The sequence below is a fragment of the Stenella coeruleoalba genome, assembly GCF_951394435.1.
Source record: "Stenella coeruleoalba genome assembly, chromosome: 8".
Lineage (NCBI taxonomy): Eukaryota > Metazoa > Chordata > Mammalia > Artiodactyla > Delphinidae > Stenella > Stenella coeruleoalba.
The window spans coordinates 17,311,171-17,329,485 of NC_137154.1; the positions used below are offsets into that span (position 1 = coordinate 17,311,171).

Here is an 18,315-nt window from a genome sequence, read left to right on the forward strand (position 1 = left end):
TTCCTTTTAAAATATTATAATATTTGTTTTTTTCTAGATAATATTACTAATATATGTTCACTCTAGAAAATTTGGAAATATGAAGAGGAACATAAAAATCTCCAATAATTTTATCATTTCTATTTAATAATTTTGGAACTACATTGGAATTTTATTCTATGCCTAGTCTTAGCTACAGAGAACTAAAGAATAATTTGATTTTAGATCATTTCTTCTTTAGCCTGAAACTCTATTTCCCACATATTTCCTCCCAATATTACTGAGATTAAATTTGCAGCTGCAACTTGCCTGTCTCTAGTGTTGGGATACTTCGTCTAAACAAGTTATGACAATTCTGTTCTCCATTTTACCCGTCTCCTTTGTGCCTGGGCATGGCTAAGTGACCCATATCTGGCCAATGAATCAAGCGGGTAAGGAGGGAGATGTTATTCTGGGAAAGCTTTTGTTTTCCTGATAAAAGCTGGTTGATGTATATCATAAATGCAATTTCTCCATTTTCCTGTCTTCAGTGTGTGTCTGCAGCTGCCCCAGAAACCTAGAACGGTTGGGGTGACAAACACGAAGGAAAAGGCTAAGAGAATTTCAGAAATGCCAACCTTGACAGCTTTCAGCTACTAAAATGAAGCCAGAAGCTTCCTACCTCCAGAATTCTTTTTCAGAGAGAAGAAAAGGCCTTATGTGTTTAATCCACTATTAGTAAGGTATTCCTCCCTAATATGCCTGCCTGGCTTGTTGGCTGCTTTCCCTTTTACAGCCTCAACTCCAGTCCTGCTGAGGTATACTCTTCGATGCTTCCAAGATTTGCTCATGTGGCCCCTCTGACCAGGATGTGCTTTTTCTCCTTGACTTCTTAGCTTTCAGAATAAGACACAGTATCATTTTCTACATAACTGGTTTGACTCTTCAGTCAGTCCTCTGTCCCTATAGGTTTGAAAATGTGTTCTCTTTTGGCCTTTACCTTGTATATTTCTCTATCACAGTGCCTATTGCGTTCACATTTGTTTGCATGTGCATCTCTCCAAATTTCCTTTGGCACGGCGTTACTCAACGTTTTTTGAAAATTATTGCCCTCCTAAGAATTTGTTCTGGACAGATCCCCAGCTGCCCCCAACTGTCCCTTTCCCTCATGAAATTCTAATACCAACAATATACTCTATGTTTGTATATTCATTGTGTGCACTGTGTTTTGTACATAAAATAGAACAAGATTTTTCCACTCGCAGAAGTACTGATTTTTATCCCTTTTGGGGCAATAACACCCCTGTGGAGAATGCATGCTGTAGCACAATATCTGATTCTATTACGTATTTTGTAGGCATTTGTTGAATTAATTAGGTAATCTTGACTTTTAGAAACTTAACACAGACACCCTATCTGCATACAGCAAACAGATGAAAGCATGAGGAAACTTTCCTAATTTATTCTTGCAGCCTGTTCCTGAGGGTCACTCCTCTCTTTCATCTATATGAGACTGTTGTTTCAGTTAGGATTCTTTGCGTTGAGAATTACAGGTAGTCAGACTCCAAATGGCTAAAGCAACGGATATTGTTGTGATGGGAAAAACTGGGCATAATTACTCCAGACACAGTTTGTTCCAGAGCCTCAAAAAGTGTCACCAACATGCTATTCTCTCAGTCTTTCAGGTCTACTCTGCTCTCCAACTTTATTTGACTTATTCTCAGACTTGCCCTTCTTGGCTATAAAATCTCTTCACTGGCCCACTGGATTTTTTTTTTTTTTCCAAGAGGCGAGAGTAGGAGGCTTTATTCTGCTACGGAAAATTATATTACGTTTTATTTTATTGCTTGGGGCATATGCTAATCCCTGGACCAAATCCTGTAATCTGGGAGTACAAGACAGCATAGCACTGGACTTTATCACTATATTCGGGAGCAGGATTGGGGTTTCAGGTTGGGAAGACTTGTTGAATGGCAAGAATAGGCTTTTATGTAAGAACTGAAATTTTCAGAGGCGCTGGGATAGAACAATACCAAATGAGGATTATTTTAATTGGGCTGTGTTATGGGCTGAATTGTATTCCTTCCTCCCTCCCCCCATAACTCATATCTTAAAGTCCTAACCCCCAGTACTTCAGAGTATGACTGAATTTGGAGATAGGACCTTTAAAGAGATAATTAAGGTAAAATGAAGCTATATGAATGGACCCTAATCTTATATGACACATGTCCTTATGAGAAGAGGAGATTAGGACCCAAACACACGCAGAAGCAAGAACCACTGAAGACACAGGGAGAAGTCAGTCATCTGCAAGCCAAGGAAAAAGGCGTTAGAAAAAATCAACTCTGCCAACACCTTGATCTTGGACTTCTAGCTTCCAGGATTGTGAAAAAATAAAAATCGTGTTGCTTAAGCCACCCAGTCGGTGACACTTTGTTATGGCAGCCCTGGCAAACTAATACACGCTGAGTATATCCAGAGAGGAAGACATCATGCTCTCTGACTGCAGAATTAATTTTGCTCTTTAGTGTCTGTGAAACGAAGAGACATTAACAGTGGTTCAGAGAAGCTCTTAGCTAAGGAAGGTTATTGTCCTGGGATATGTTCTCAATTTTTTTTTTTTTTTTACATCTTTATTGGAGTATAATTGCTTTACAATGGTGTGTTAGTTTCTGCTTTATAACAAAGTGAATCAGTTATACATATACATATGTTCCCATATCTCTTCCCTCTTGTGTCTCCCTCCCTCCCACCCTCCCTATCCCACCCCTCCAGGTGGTCACAAAGCACCGAGCTGAACTCCCTGTGCTATGCGGCTGCTTCCCACTAGCTATCTACCTTACGTTTGGTAGTGTGTATATGTCCATGCCTCTCTCTCGCTTTGTCACAGCTTACCCTTGCCCCCCCCCCCCATATCCTCAAGTCCATTCTCTAGTAGGTCTGTGTCTTTATTCCTGTCTTACCTCTAGGTACTTCATGACATTTTTTTTCCCTTAAATTCCATATATATGTGTTAGCATACGGTATTTGTCTTTCGCTTTCTGACTTACTTCACTCTGTATGACAGACTCTAGGTCATTACAAATGACCTCATTACAGATAGCTCAATTTCGTTTCTTTTTATGGCTGAGTACTATTCCATTGTATATATGTGCCAACTCTTCTTTATGCATTCATCTGTCAGTGGACACTTAGGTTGTTTCCATCTCCGGGCTATTGTAAATAGAGCTGCAATGAACATTTTGGTACATGACTCTTTTTGAATTATGGTTTTCTCAGGGTATATGCCCAGTAGTGGGATTGCTGGGTAATATGGTAGTTCTATTTGTAGTTTTTTAAGGAACCTCCATACTGTTCTCCACAGTGGCTTTATCAATTTACATTCACACCAACAGTGCAAGAGGGTTCCCTTTTCTTCACACCCTCTCCAGCATTTATTGTTTATAGAATTTTTGATGATGGCCATTCTGACTGGTGTGAGATGATATCTCATTGTAGTTTTGATTTGCATTTCTCTAATGATTAATGATGTTGAGCATTCTTTCATGTGTTTGTTGGCAGACTGTATATCTTCTTTGGAGAAATGTCTCTTTAGGTCTTCTGCCCATTTTTGGATTGGGTTGTTTGTTTTTTTGTTATTGACCTGCATGAGCTGCTTATAAATTTTGGAGATTAATCCTTCGTCAGTTGCTTCATTAGCAAATATGTTCTCCCATTCTGAGAGTTGTCTTTTGGTCTTGTTTATGGTTTCCTTTGCTCTGCAAAAGCTTTGAAGTTTCATTAGGTCCCATTTGTTTATTTTAGTTTTTATTTCCATTTCCCTAGGAGGTGGGTCAGAAAGGATCTTGCTGTGATTTATATCATAGAGTGTTCTGCCTATGTTTTCCTCTAACAGTTTGATAGATTCTGGTCTTACATTTAGGTCTTTAATCCATTTTGAGCTTATTTTTGTGTATGGTGTTAGGGAGTGATCTAATCTCATACTTTTACATGTACCTGTCCAGTTTTCCCAGCACCACTTCTTGAAGAGGCTGTCCTTTCTCCACTGTACATTCCTGCCTCCTTTATCAAAGATAAGGTGACTATATGTGTATGGGTTTATTTCTGGGCTTTCTATCCTGTTCCATTGATCTTTCTGTTTTTGTGCCAGTACCATACTGTCCTGATTACTGTAGCTTTGTAGTATAGTCTGAAGACAGGGAGCCTGATTCCTCCAGCTCCGTTTTTCTTTCTCAAGAGTGCTTTGGCTATTCGGGGTCTTTTGTGTTTCCATACAAATTGTGAAATTTTTTGTTCTAGTTCTGTGAAAAATGCCAGTGGTAGTTTGATAGGGATTGTATTGAATTTGTAGATTGCTTTGGGTAGTATAGTTATTTTCAGAGTGTTGATTCTTACAATCCAAGTACATGGTATATCTCTCCATCTATTTGTATCATCTTTAATTTCTTTCATCAGTGTCTTATAATTTTCTGCATACAGGTCTTTTGTCTCCTTAGGTAGGTTTATTCCTAGGTACTTTATTCTTTTTGTTGCAATGGTAAATGGGAGTGTTTTCTTGACTTCACTTTCAGATTTTTCAACATTAGTGTATAGGAATGCCAGAGATTTCTGTGCATTAATTTTGTGTCCTGCTACTTTACCAAATTCAATGATTAACCCTAGTAGTTTTCTAACAGCATTTTGAGGATTCCCTATGTATAGTATCATGTCATCTGCAAACAGTGACAGTTTTACTTCTGCTTTTCCGATTTGAATTACTTTCATTTCTTTTTCTTCTCTAATTGCCGTGGCTAGGACTTCCAAAATTATGTTGAATAATAGTGGTGAGAGTGGACATCCTTGTCTTGTTCCTGACCTTAGAGGAAATGCCTTCAGTTTTTCACCATTGAGAATGATGTTTCCTGTGGGTTTGTCATATATGGCCTTTATTATGTTGAGGTAGGTTCCCTCTATGCCCACCTTCTGGAAATTTTTTATCATAAATGGGTGTTGAATTTTGTCAAAAGCTTTTTCTGCATCTATTGAGATGATCATATGGTTTTTTCTCCTTCAATTTCTTAATATGGTGTATCACATTGATTGATTTGCATATATTGAAGAATCCTTGCATTCCTGGAATAAACCCCACTTGATCATGGTGTATGATCCGTTTAATGTGCTGTTGGATTCTGTTTGCTAGTATTTTGTTGAGGATTTTTGCATCTATGTTCATCAGTGATATTGGCCTGTAGTTTTCTTTCTTTGTGACATCCTTGTCTGGTTTTGGTATCAGGGTGATGGTGGCCTCGTAGAATGAGTTTGGGAATGTTCCTCCCTCTGCTATATTCTGGAAGAGTTTGACAAGGATAGGTGTTAGCTCTTCTCTAAATGTTTGATAGAATTCACCTGTGAAGCCATCTGTGCCTCGGCTTTTGTTTGTTGGAAGATTTTTAATCACAGTATCAATATCAGTGCTTGTGATTGGTCTGTTCATATTTTCTATTTCTTCCTGATTCAGTCTTGGCAGGTTGTGCATTTCTAAGAATTTGTCCATTTCTTCCAGGTTGTCCATTTTATTGGCATAGAGTTGCTTGTCGTAATCTCTCATAATCTTTTGTATTTCTGCAGTGGCAGTTGTTACTTCTCCTTTCTCATTTCTAATTCTATAGATTTGGGTCTTCTCCCTTTTTTTCTTGATGACTCTGGCTGATGGTTTATCAATTTTGTTTATCTTTTCAAAGAACCAGCTTTTAGTTTTATTGATCTTTGCTATCGTTTCCTTCATTTCTTTTTCATTTATTTCTGATCTGATTTTTATGATTTCTTTCCTTCTGCTAACTTTGGGGGTTTTTTGTTCTTCTTTCTCTAATTGCTTTAGGTGCAAGGTTTGGTTGTTTATTCGAGATGTTTACTGTTTCTTAAGGTAGGATTGTACTGCTATAAACTTCTCTCTTAGAACTGCTTTTGCTGCATCCCATAGATTTTGGGTTGTCGTGTCTCCATTGTCATTTGTTTCTAGGTATTTGTTAATTTCCTCTTTGATTTCTTCAGTGATCACTTTGTTATTAAGTAGTGTATTGTTTAGCCTCCATGTGTTTGTAGTTTTTACAGATCTTTTCCTGTAATTGATATCTAGTCTCATAGTGTTGTGGTCAGAAAAGGTACTTGATACAATTGCAATTTTCTTAAATTTACCAAGGCTTTATTTGTGACCCAAGATGTGATCTATCCTGGAGAATATTCCATGAGCACTTGAGAAGAATGTGTATTCTGTTGTTTTTGGATGGAGTGTCCTATAAATATAAGTCCATATTTTTTAATGTATCATTTAAAGCTTGTTTTCCTTATTTATTTTCATTTTGGATGATCTGTCCATTGGTGAAAGTGGGGTGTTAAAGTCCTCTACTATGAATGTGTTACTGTGGATTTCCCCTTTTATGGCTGTTAGTATTTGCCTTATGTATTGAGGTGCTCCTATGTTGGATGCATAAATATTTACAATTGTTATATCTTCTTCTTGGATCGATCCCTTGATCATTATGTAGTGTCCTTCTTTGTCTCTTCTGATAGTCTTTATTTTAAAGTCTATTTTGTCTGATATGAGAATTGCTACTTCAGCTTTCTTTTGGTTTCCATTTGCATGAAATACCTTTTTCCATCCCCTTACTTTCAGTCTGTATGTGTCTCTAGGTCTGAAGTGGGTCTCTTGTAGACAGCATATATAAGGGTCTTATATTTGTATCCATTCAGCCAATCTGTGTCTTTTGGTGGGAGCATTTAGTCCATTTACATTTAAGGTAATTATCGATATGTATGTTCCTATTCCCATTTTCTTAATTGTTTTTGGTTCGTTATTGTAGGTCTTTTCCTTCTCTTGTGTTTCTTGCCTAGAGAAGTTCCTTTAGCAGTTGTTGTAAAGCTGGTTTGGTGGTGCTGAACTCTCTCAGCTTTTGCTTGTCTGTAAAGGTTTTAATTTCTCCATCAAATCTGAATGAGGTCCTTGCTGGGTAGAGTAATCTTGGTTGCAGGTTTTTCTCCTTCATCACTTTAAATATGTCCTGCCAGTCCCTTCTTGCTTGCAGAATTTCTGCTGAAAGATCAGTTGTTAACCTTATGGGGATTCCCTTGTCTGTTATTTGTTGTTTTTCCCTTGCTGCTTTTAATGTTTTCTTTGTATTTAATTTTTGACAGTTTGATTAATATGTGTCTTGGCGTATTTCTCCTTGGATTTATCCTGTATGGGACTCTGTGTGCTTCCTGGACTTGATTAACTATTTCCTTTCCCATATTAGGGAAGTTTTCAACTGTAATCTCTTCAAATATTTTCTCAGTCCCTTTCTTTTTCTCTTCTTCTTCTGGCACCCCTATAATTCGAATGTTCATGCATTTAATGTTGTCCCAGAGGTCTCTGAGACTGTCCTCAGTTCCTTTCATTCTTTCTTTTTTATTCTGCTCTGCAGTAGTTATTTACACGATTTTATCTTCCAGGTCACTTATCCGTTCTTCTGCCTCAGTTACTCTGCTATTGATCCCATCTAGGGTATTTTTAATGTCATTTATTGTTTTGTTTATCGTTGTTTGTTTCATCTTTAGTTCTTCTAGTTCCTTGTTAAATGTTTCTTGCATTTTGTGTATTCTATTTCCAAGATTTTGGATCGTCTTTACTATCATTATTCTGAATTCTTCTTCAGGTAGACTGCCTATTTCCTCTTCATTTGTTAGGTCTGGTGTGTTTTTATCTTGCTCCTTCATCTGCTGTGTGTTTTTCTGTCTTCTCATTTTGCTTATCTTATTGTGTTTGGGGTCTCCTTTTAGCTGGCTGCAGGTTCGTAGTTCTCGTTTCTGGTGTCTGTCCCCAGTGGCTAAGGTTGGTTCGGTGGGTTGTGTAGGTTTCCTGGTGGAGGGGACTAGTGCCTGTGTTCTGGTGGATGAGGCTGGATCCTGTCTTTCTGGTGGGCAGGTCCACGTCTGGTGGTGTGTTTTGGGGTGTTTGTGGACTTACTATGATTTTAGGCAGCCTTTCTGCTAATGGGTGGGGTTTTGTTCCTGTCTTGCTAGTTGTTTGGCATAGGATGTCCAGCACTGTAGCTTGCTGGTCATTGAGTGAAGCTGGGTGCTGGTGTTGAGATGGAGATCTCTAGGAGATTTTCGCCATTTGATATTATGTGGAGCTGGGATGTCTCTTGTGGACCAGTGTCCTGAAGTTTGCTCTCCCACCTCAGAGGCACAGCACTGACTCCTGGCTGCAGCACCAAGAGCCTGTCATCCACACTGCTCAGAATAAAAGGGAGGTAAAGTAGAAAGAAAGAATTAGTAGAAGAAAGAAAGGAAGGAAGGAAGGAGGGAGGGAGGGAGGAAGGAAAAAAGAAAGAAAGAAGATAAAGTGAAATAAAATAAAGTAAGATAAAATATAAAAAAATAATTTTTAAGAGAAAAAATAGGAAAAAAATTAAACAAAAAAATGGACGGATAGAACCCTAGGACAAATGGTGGAAGCAAAGCTATACAGACAAAATCTCACACAGAAGCATACACATACACACTCACAAAAAGAGAAAATGGGGAAAAAAATCATAAATCTTCCTCTGCGAGTCCACCTCCTTAATTTGGGATGATTCGTTGTCTATTCAAGTACTCCACAGATGCAGGGTACATCAAGTTGATTGGCGAGCTTTAATCCGCTGCTTCTGAAGCTGCTGCGAGAGATTTCCCTTTCTCTTCTTTGTTCTCACAGCTCCCGGGGCTCAGCTTTGGATTTGGCCCCGCCTCTGCGTGTAGGTCGGCCGGAGGGCGTCTGTTCTTCGCTCAGACAGGACGGAGTTAAAGGAGCCGCTGATTCGGGGGCTCTGGCTCACTCAGGCCGGGGGGGGGGGGGGGGGGGGGGGGCGGCGAGGGGAGGGGCATCGAGTGCGGCGCTAGCCTGCGGCGGCGGAGGCCGGCGTGACGTTTCACCAGCCTGAGGCGCGCTGTGCGTGCTCCCGGGGAAGTTGTCCGTGGATCCCGGGACCCTGGCAGTGGCGGGCTGCACAGGCTCCCCGGAAGTGGGGTGTGGAGAGTGAACTGTGCTCCCACACAGGCTTCTTGGCGGCGGCAGCAGCAGCCTTAGCGGCCCATTCCCGCCTCTGGGGTCTGCGCTTAGCCGCGGCTTGCGCCCGTCTCTGGAGCTCCTTTAAGCAGCGCTCTTAATCCCGTCTCCTCGCGCACCAGGAAACAAAGAGGGAAGAAAAACTGTCTTGCCTCTTCGGCAGGTCCAGACCTTTCTCCGGACTCCCTCCCGGCTAGCCGCGGCGCACCAACCCCCTGCAGGCTGTGTTCACGCCGCCAACCCCAGTCCTCTCCCGGCGCTCCGACTGAAGCCCGATCCTCAGTTCCCAGCCCCCTCCCGTCTGGGCGGGTGAGCAGACAAGCCTCTCAGCCTGGTGAGTTCCGGTCGGCCCTGATCCTCTGTGCGGGAATCTCTCCGCTTTGCCCTCTGCACCTCTGTGGCTGCGCTCTCCTCTGCTGCTGTGCTCTCCTCCGCGGCTCCGAAGCTTACCCCCTCCGCCACCCGCAGTCTCCGCCCGTGAAGGGGCTTCCTACTGTGTGGAAACTTTTCCTCCTTCACAGCTCCCTCCCAGTGGCGCAGGTCCCGTCCCTATTCTTTTATCTGTTTTTCCTTTCTTCTTTTACCCTACCCAGGTACGTGGGGGGTTTCTTGCCTTTTGGGAGGTCTGAGGTCTTCTGCCAGCGTTCAGTAGGTGTTCTGTAGGAGTTGTTCCACGTGTAGATGTATTTCTGGTGTATCTGTGGGGAGGAAGGTGATCTCTGCGTCTTACTCTTCCGCCATCTTCCCCAGCAATCTGTTCTCAATTTTTGCTCTAAGGTACTCTCACTGCAAAGATAAACTGACGTTTAAGGCCTTTTCTGAGGTGAATTGTGATGATGAATTTTGACACCTCAATCCACTTAAACTGGGTCCCATAAAAGCTGCCATAGTGGAGATTATTTTCGCTCAGCTTCACTTTTATAATTCCCCAAGGGTCGAACCCGGTGCCTTGGAGAGTAGGTACAGCTACCAGGTTTAAGGGTAAGGCCGTAGTCCAATGGCTGAGAAGGGATGAAGGGGTTCTCTTTGCTTTAAAACTCAGAGCAGAGGCAGAACAGAGAGCATCTCCCAAAATGCTGCAAATTGTCTTTCATGGCAGTTTTCTTTATTGTGTGTTTAATTGAAATCTGCATTTCTAAGCTTCTTTTTTGAACGAGGGTTTTCTCCAGGTAGTGTCTCTGGTGGTTAAACGCACAGCCTTTGGCATAAAATAGGCCTTGGTTTATTACCTCATTTGACACTAGTCAGTTGTGCAAATGGTAAGAAAGTTGTTTGAACTCTGTATTCGTCTTTATTCATTTCTAAAATTGTTATCCTGATAAGACTGACCTCACAGAGCTTTTGGAAGGACTAAATATGATAATGCTCACAAAGTATGCAGCCTGATACGAGGTTTATATGAAGGGCTCTGTGGTGCTTGTGTGCTGGGCTAGTATTAAATGATTAATTAATTAATAAAAGTAGCATAGAATACCATAGACCATTTTGATCCAAGTGGTAAAAGAATGTGACTTTTTTATTTAGCAAGCACTGTTCAATAAGGAGCACAGAGAAGGATGCCCATCAAGCATGTACTTCCGGCCAGCTGTATGTCAAACTCTCCTAAGTGTAGAACAATCATCTCTTATTATTTCAAGGACACAACCAGATGATGCTAAAATAGACCCACGCTTGACATATTTTTGGTTGGTTTGGACTTGTTTGTTCTCCCTGTTATTAGCTGATCATGTTTTCCTGAACACCATTTTTCTTAATTTGTTTCCCTGGGACTCAGGAAGGATTCCCTCAGGGCTTTCTGACCTGCCCTACCACCCATTTCAATCTCTTTTGTGGTGGAGTCTGGTGGTGAAGGTTTTAGTCTTCTATTCTGCCAGTTTTCAGGTGTGGAGCAACTTCTTCTTGCTGTCAGCCATTTTCTGGTTTTCAAAGCTCACAGGGAAGCCTAATTTAATTTCATTGTCTTTTGATCTTGAATAATATGTAAAAGCAAGATAAGAAATTAACTCTAGTACCTGTAGTTTAAGAAAGCAAAACTTTGGAGGGTATATAAAAGATTATTTAGTTGGACAGATTTGTCTAATGTTTCTCACTGTCATAAGTATTTTATGTCAACTATTTCAAATTAACCCTTTTTACATATTAATTTGATGTAACGATTTTGAAGAAAGGGATCATATGACATGCTATGGGCATATGAGGAGATATATTTGTGTTTCTTAAATATTATGAAGGTATACATCTCTGTGTCTGTGTATATAAAATATATAAATATACACACATATATGTCTACACATATATATATATACTGGTATACAAGATACACGGCAAGTACTCAATGCATGTTTACTAAATATGGTATAAATCTTGGGGTACATATCACTGCCATGTGGTTGATAGCTAATTGATATTGAATGGCAATAAATCTAGAGCCAATAAATCTAACGAAGAATACTGTGGTTCTAAACAGTAGAGAGACAGCTGTAGCAAAGTGGAAACAACACTGAGTTTGAAGTCATTAGAGCTGGGGTTTTAATGACCCTGAATTCAAAAATTAAGCATAATATGTTTTTCATGAGTCGTTTTGAACATTCAATGTGAAAATATAAAGTGGGAAATTAGTCACATATGATCTAATACATGTCATTTCTGGTAAACAGTTTATTATATATGGGATGATGTAGGAAGTAGGAAGTGGAAGAAATTAACTCCCAATTAGCTACCATATATATAGATATAGATATAGATATAGATATATAGATATAGATAGATAGATATATGTATGTATGTATATATGATCTTGCAACACATCTTTTGCTTTTCTAGGCCTCAGTCTTCCCATCTATATAAAACAAGTCTGAGGAGCAAAGGGTTTTCTAAGAACATTTCTCCTCTCGTGTTCAAAGGTTCTATCTTTGGTTTGTAGTGAATGTGTTGATGTGCAATGACAGGTCATGTGACTGGGAGATTGTAAAAGGATGGAGGAGATGAAGGAGGCCTTAGAATCAGGTGTATCCAGGTGTGGTTATACAGAAAGCATATAGGTCCTAGAGTTTAGAGTATTTAGGCTCTAATCCAAGCTCTGCATATTAGGAGGAATCACTTGATTTCTCCAGCCTCACTTTTCTTATGTATAACTGGACTATTTCCAGTGACATATTTCCCATCTCATTCCAAATTCAGTAGTCACGGCATCCCTTAATAGTTGAGGGAACTGGGTCATATGATAAAAAGAGGCCAAACTGGCCCACAGATGCATTGTTCATGCTTATTGTGCATCTTAGATCCTTTTTTCTGTGTCCCACAATTTTACTGCCCTGTGTAATATAGCATCATGTTTGAGAGTGAGGCTCTGGAGCCAGTCTGCCTCGGTTTGAATTTCTGCTTCATAACTTATGAGCATATGATGTGACTGGACATTTTACTTAAGAAATCTTTGCCTCATTTGTCTCACATTTAAAGTGGCCATGATTATAGTACCACCTCCCAGGACTGTAATGAGGAGTAAATGAGTTAAAACGTGAAGAGCTTACATCATGAGTGCTTAATAAATGCTAGCTATTACTGTGTTCCTTTCTATATCCATGCTTTGTCTTGAGCAAGGACACAGTCGTTTCACACCCCTCTGGGTATGTCCTTAATCTCTCCTAAGAATTTTGATCCAGGTGAGGAAAGTAAAGGAAAAAGCACAATGGGCTAGAGATAGAGATTGGGAGGGAGACATGGATAAAGGATTAAGACGGATAGTCTCTATAACGGCCTTGAGGAAAACGAAAAGTAAACGGAACCACACTGCCCGCATAGCTAATTTCATATTATTTGGCAATTCCATTATATTTCTCGCAATCACTGATTTTCCTGACAAAGATAAGGGGGTAATGGCTTGCTCCTCCCATCATCCCTTCTCTTGATGCTATAATTCTTTAAGTTATTACATTATCTTTTTACTAGGCACATGTAGATAACATGTTTTATACCATTATTTATTCTTATCTTCCAGAAGGTCAAATGCATATCTCATCCATCTCATATGCATAAGAATCCCCAGCATTCTGACATGTATATAAAATGCTCAATACATGTTTATTGAATAATACATTGGATAAAAATTATGCAAAGGTCTCATGAAATGCTACATAAGCATATATTTTAAACCAGATTAAGGATAGATTATTTCCCATTTTGGTTATTTCCAAAGTGTTAAACATTCAGAAGTCTATGTTTTAAGTGAATTTTTTTTTTTTTTGCATTCACATAACAGACATAATAGTTCCCCTGCTTCTGTTTTCTACATAGAAATTTTCAAAGCATTCTAATAATAAATCCTGTGAAAGGATTTGACTATAATGGCTTTTCAAAGCTTCCACACAAAGAAACTCAGTTAAGACCAGGCCATAAATATGATCTCAGTGCTGAAGCAAGGGAAGGCCCTGTATATCTAAACCCATTAAATGAATCATTTATTTTGCTACTCATCTGTTATGTTTTGAAGGTCACATAACAATGCTTATTTCTTATGGCCCATCGGCAAGCTGTAGAATCAGAGGCTGAACCAAGCCCTTGAGTCAAATACTTGTGATGGTTCATTGTATTTCCAGGACTAATACCTACAGTTATGTTCACTGGGTAAAATCGAATCTCATGCCCTGGGAGGGCACAGCATGCCTGCAAGGGCAGTAAAAGGATTTCTCCACGTTGTATCTAGCCTCTGAATTGTTAAGTCACATTGAAATATTTTTGGAATGTGGTCAGCCTTTTTGTCTCCCCAGATACATGACTAGGAGATTCTTACAAGTTGAGGTGGCATAATAGTGTGGAAGGGATGTGCCTGTGAGGCAGATGGATCTGGGTTTGCAACTCCATTTGGCCACTCACTTACTATCCATCATTAGACAAGTTGCTTGACCTCTCTGGACCTCCTTTTCCTTATCTATAAATTGAGGCTAGTTCTATCTATATTAGAAGATTGCTGGGAAGATTTAATGATTTAGAACAGGTAAAATGATTTCCAAGGTGCCTGACACACAGTAGATACTCTCAGGGCATGTTAGTTTCCACCATTCCGTGTTCTTTCTTACAGCTGGAGTCACTTTTGTTAGAATCCTCCCTAGAGCTATGCAGGAAGGCCTTTGGTAATCCTAGTAAGGTTGCTCTTCACATTACTATATATTCTATTTATTCTCTTACATTTTTGTTAAAATTTAATTTATTAACTTATAACTTACATAAAGTGCACAAGTCTTATGTGTATAGCTTAGTAGATTTTAGCATATACATACACCCATGTAACTACCTCCTGAATCAAGATATAGAAAACTTCCAACACCTGGGAGGTTATCTTATGCCTTTGTCTAGTCGATTACATGTGAGCTGTGTGATTTGCAGCTCACAGTCCAAAATGAAAACCTGGTGCTCCTTGTTCAAGAATATTAAGAATTTCCAGGGGCTTCCCTGGTGGCGCAGTGGTTGGGAGTCCACCTGCCGATGCAGGGGACGCGGGTTTGTGCCCCGGTCTGGGAGGATCCCACATGCCGCGGAGAGGCTGGGCCCGTGAGCCCCAGCCGCTAAGCCTGTGCGTCCTGCTCCGCAACGGGAGAGGCCACAACAGTGAGAGGCCTGCGTACCGCAAAAAAAAAAAAAAAAAAAAAGAATTTCCAGATAGTGAGAGCAGAGCATTAAAGTAAGCAAAGGGCCTTTCTAAATGTGGAACCTTATGAGACATGTGCCCATGAAGCCTGCCCCAATTACATGCTCCGCCAGCAAAGCTAACTACTATTCCAACTTCGATTGCTATCTGAAGTTGTAATATGTTATGTTCATGTACTTTATATAAATGGAATTATACAGCACATACTCATTTGTGTCTGCTTTTTTTATCCCACAACATATCTATGAGAGCCATCCATGATGTTACATGTTTTAGTAGTTTTTCTTTTTCTTGCAGTGTATATTCCATTGCCTAAAAATTACCTTATTTATTCTCCTGTTGATAGATATTTGGATGGTGTCCAGTTTGCTGTATAAATAAAACAGCTTGTGTATGTCTTTTCGTGGGCATATGCACTCACTTCTCTTGGGCATATACTTTGGAATGAAATTGATGATTTATGGGCAAAACGCTCTAATAGGCACTTCATGTGAAATGATTACACATCAGGGAAATGCAAATTTACTACCACAATGAGATCCCACTAAACAGTCTCCAGAATGGCTAAAATTAAAAAGACTGAAAAGTCCGTATCGTGGTGGTAAGGATGTAGAAGAATTGGAACTCTCATACCTGCTGGAGAGAGTACAAATTGGTTCAGTTGCCTTGGAAAACTTAAAAGTTTTTGCCTAAGCTAAACATATACCTGACTTATGATCCAGCAGTTCCACTCCTGGATGTATTTACTTTCTACCTTCTGAAGTTACTTTGAGGAAAAATCTAAAAAAACTTCAACCTGATTCTTGGTTTATTAATATGCTGCCGTGGCCCTTTGCAGGGGAAGTCAAACAATCACACCTAAGTTGCTAGTCGTGATAACTAGGTGTTTTTTATATACCTGCTTAAAAGCTCCTGCTGCATTACTTCGGTTTTCCCATTTGTAGGCAAGAGATGGGTCAAGACAAAGGAGGCCTGATGGGATGTCAGTAAGTTGTCATTAGGAACCATCATTTTAAACCATCCATTTTTAAAAATAGCTTATTAGTGGAGGAAAGCACGAAGAAGACACATAAGCACTTGGTGTCTTGTGAAGTGAATGTTAATGGGCCTCAGATACATCCCTATGAGACAAGAGTGCAAGCTGACAAGTAGAATGTATTCAGAAAGGTCCCCGTCACCAAGGTGACATTTTACTACAGCAGGCTCAGTCTCACCTACTTCCTTAGCTCACTGGATTCTGAACAGTAGCCCACAGAATGCGTCCTGTGCCGTGTGCCTGAGGAAATTTTAGGAAAGTCGTATTGCATGGCATAACCCCTTAGAGATTCTGATTCAGCAGATCTGGATTAGGACCCAGGATCTGCGTTTTTCAGAAGCTCTTGTGATTCAGCAGCCAATCCTGGCCAAGGCAGAGCATGTAACAACAACTATGAGAACTGTAGATCTCTGATGAGGCGCTGCCTATTCAGCTGGAGCACAGATACTCATTGGAGCTTTCCCAACTCCCTTTCCAGATGGCTGTACCATTTTCTTAATCTCTGTGAAAGCCAAAAATTAAAGTCCTAAGAACAGATTGATGTCACCACTCACCTAACAGGAGCATAAGTCATCTTCTTTGGAAGGATCTACTACGCCTTGGATGGATCCTTCTTGAATAATAAGTGCCTAAACTCTTAAGCTAATCACCTTGCCCTTGCTAATCACCTCTCAGGTGGCTCTTTCAGAGCCAGCTTCTGTAGCTGAGCCAGGTAATAATTATGACCATCTATTGTACATTCACTATAGCCTAGTCTCTTTGCACACTTATTGTCTCATTTAATCCTTACAACAACTTTTGGGAGCTTGATTCTATGATACTGCTTATTTTAGAAGACAAAGTCCTAGAACAGGTAACTTGTCTAATTAGTCTCCTAATAAATAATGGGAGAGCCGTAGCACCACACAACTCTTACCCTTTGGGGTGGGTGTATTTGGGATTACTAAGGAGAAACCAGGATTTGAACACACGTCATTCTGATTTTAGAGATAATGTTTTAGTGTCTATCCCAGCCTCCTTTGCCCCTTACTGAAATACATTGTTTAGGTAACAACATGTATTACATTAGAACATAGATTTTATTTGTTCTCTTATAATATTTGACTTGCAGTTCTGGGGCACCAAGGAAAGGGGTCTTCGCTCTCTGTCGCAGAGCTAATCTGTTTTCCACCAGGCATGTAGAAGTGCAGGATCGGGGGTGTTTCATAACGAAGCCCTGTTGCAGGCTATACCTAAAGGGAATTGCTCTTCTTAGTTACGTTTTCCTGATGCCCGCAGTAGTCTGACCTAAATGAATACATAATTACTTAGGCTGTTATAAACATTCCAATCCATTTGGTGATCCCTTTATTAAATGAAACAGGTCCTTTTATTCCTTTTCTGATACTGCCTGTTTATAGAATAATCTCAAAGCTATTAGCATTTAAAGAGGAATTAGACAAAGATGTCCTAAATCGTCCCTTCTCCTGGCTCTTGGTGTTCATGGGACCCTAGCTTTAGCTAATTAGCCTGAAATGAATGTTAAGTGCATGGATCTCTATCAAGCATATCCTGGAAGGAAAGCTTTTGTGAAAGTCATTTCAGTTGCAGACTTAGGTCGCCCATACCTAAGTATCCAGCCCAAAACAATAGACACTGGGAACATTCCAGAATTCAAACAAAACCTATAAAAGATAACATGGGAAAGGCTCCTAGCTTTCTCGAAATGCCCTTGCTTAAGCTCCAAACTCACATGGTTTAGCTTTATTTCCATGGGAAGCAACAGAAGAAGTTTAAGATCCCTTTCCTTTTTCTCCTGTCTCCCAGAAAACTCATAAGAACTGTGCCTTATGTCGCAGCATAGGGAGTAAGTGCTCTGCTCTGGAAACAGACAGACCTCGGTTTAGATCCGAACTCAGACCTCTGTAAACTGTAGAACCTTTGGCGAATATTCTCCTTAAGCCTAAATTTGCATACCTTTAATAGGAATAAAATTCTTAAACATATTCCTTATGCTATAGTGCTATGAATGGACATAGTAAAATCATTCAACAAATACTGGTTATTATTAATAATAACGATTAGGATAAGCATCCTGGGACAAGGCATCAAAAATAAGCAAGATTCTAACTCTTGCCAATTAAATGTCAAAATTACCAGAGGGGAGAAGAGAACATTTTCTTTCTTCTGTTTGAGGGACACTGTTTCTTTCTTCTGTTTGAGAAAGACGATGTAAATTCTGTTGTGCCCTCTAGGTCACTCCTGTGCTTTTCCTGCAGATGGAAGAGTTGGTGGGAAAGTAAAGGAGATTTTAGAACAACATATGTGCTTCTCTTGAGGTTGGGAAAGCACCTTTTCTAATCAACCATAACAAATCTGGAGCCTGTGCCTCCAGACGGGTCTCTTTAAGCTTCCATCCAGGCAAAGCCACGTGGGGTGGAGGTGGGAGGCTGCCGCAGGAGGACCTGACTTGGATTCCTGCACTTCCTCAGCCTTCTCAATCCTCTAACCACTGCTTAGAGCACCACAGGATCCAGAGCCCTCTTGCTGGAGCTGAGGACTCTTGGCTGATTCTCTTTCATTCCCGTCATCATTGGAGTCCCATGTGTCTCAGTCGCATTAAGGCACCTGCAC

The 18,315-nt window shown here is 40.2% G+C and overlaps 1 pseudogene across 1 annotated transcript in view; it reads left to right on the top strand.

Annotated features, from left to right (window-relative positions):
• LOC307190369 (small ribosomal subunit protein uS17-like) overlaps positions 1-18,315 on the top strand; it is a 792,466-nt pseudogene that overhangs the window by 440,595 nt on the left and 333,556 nt on the right. The window contains exon 3 of the transcript XR_013831759.1: positions 9,186-9,356. The product of XR_013831759.1 is annotated as a small ribosomal subunit protein uS17-like (transcript). The remainder of the gene's footprint in view (positions 1-9,185; positions 9,357-18,315) is intronic.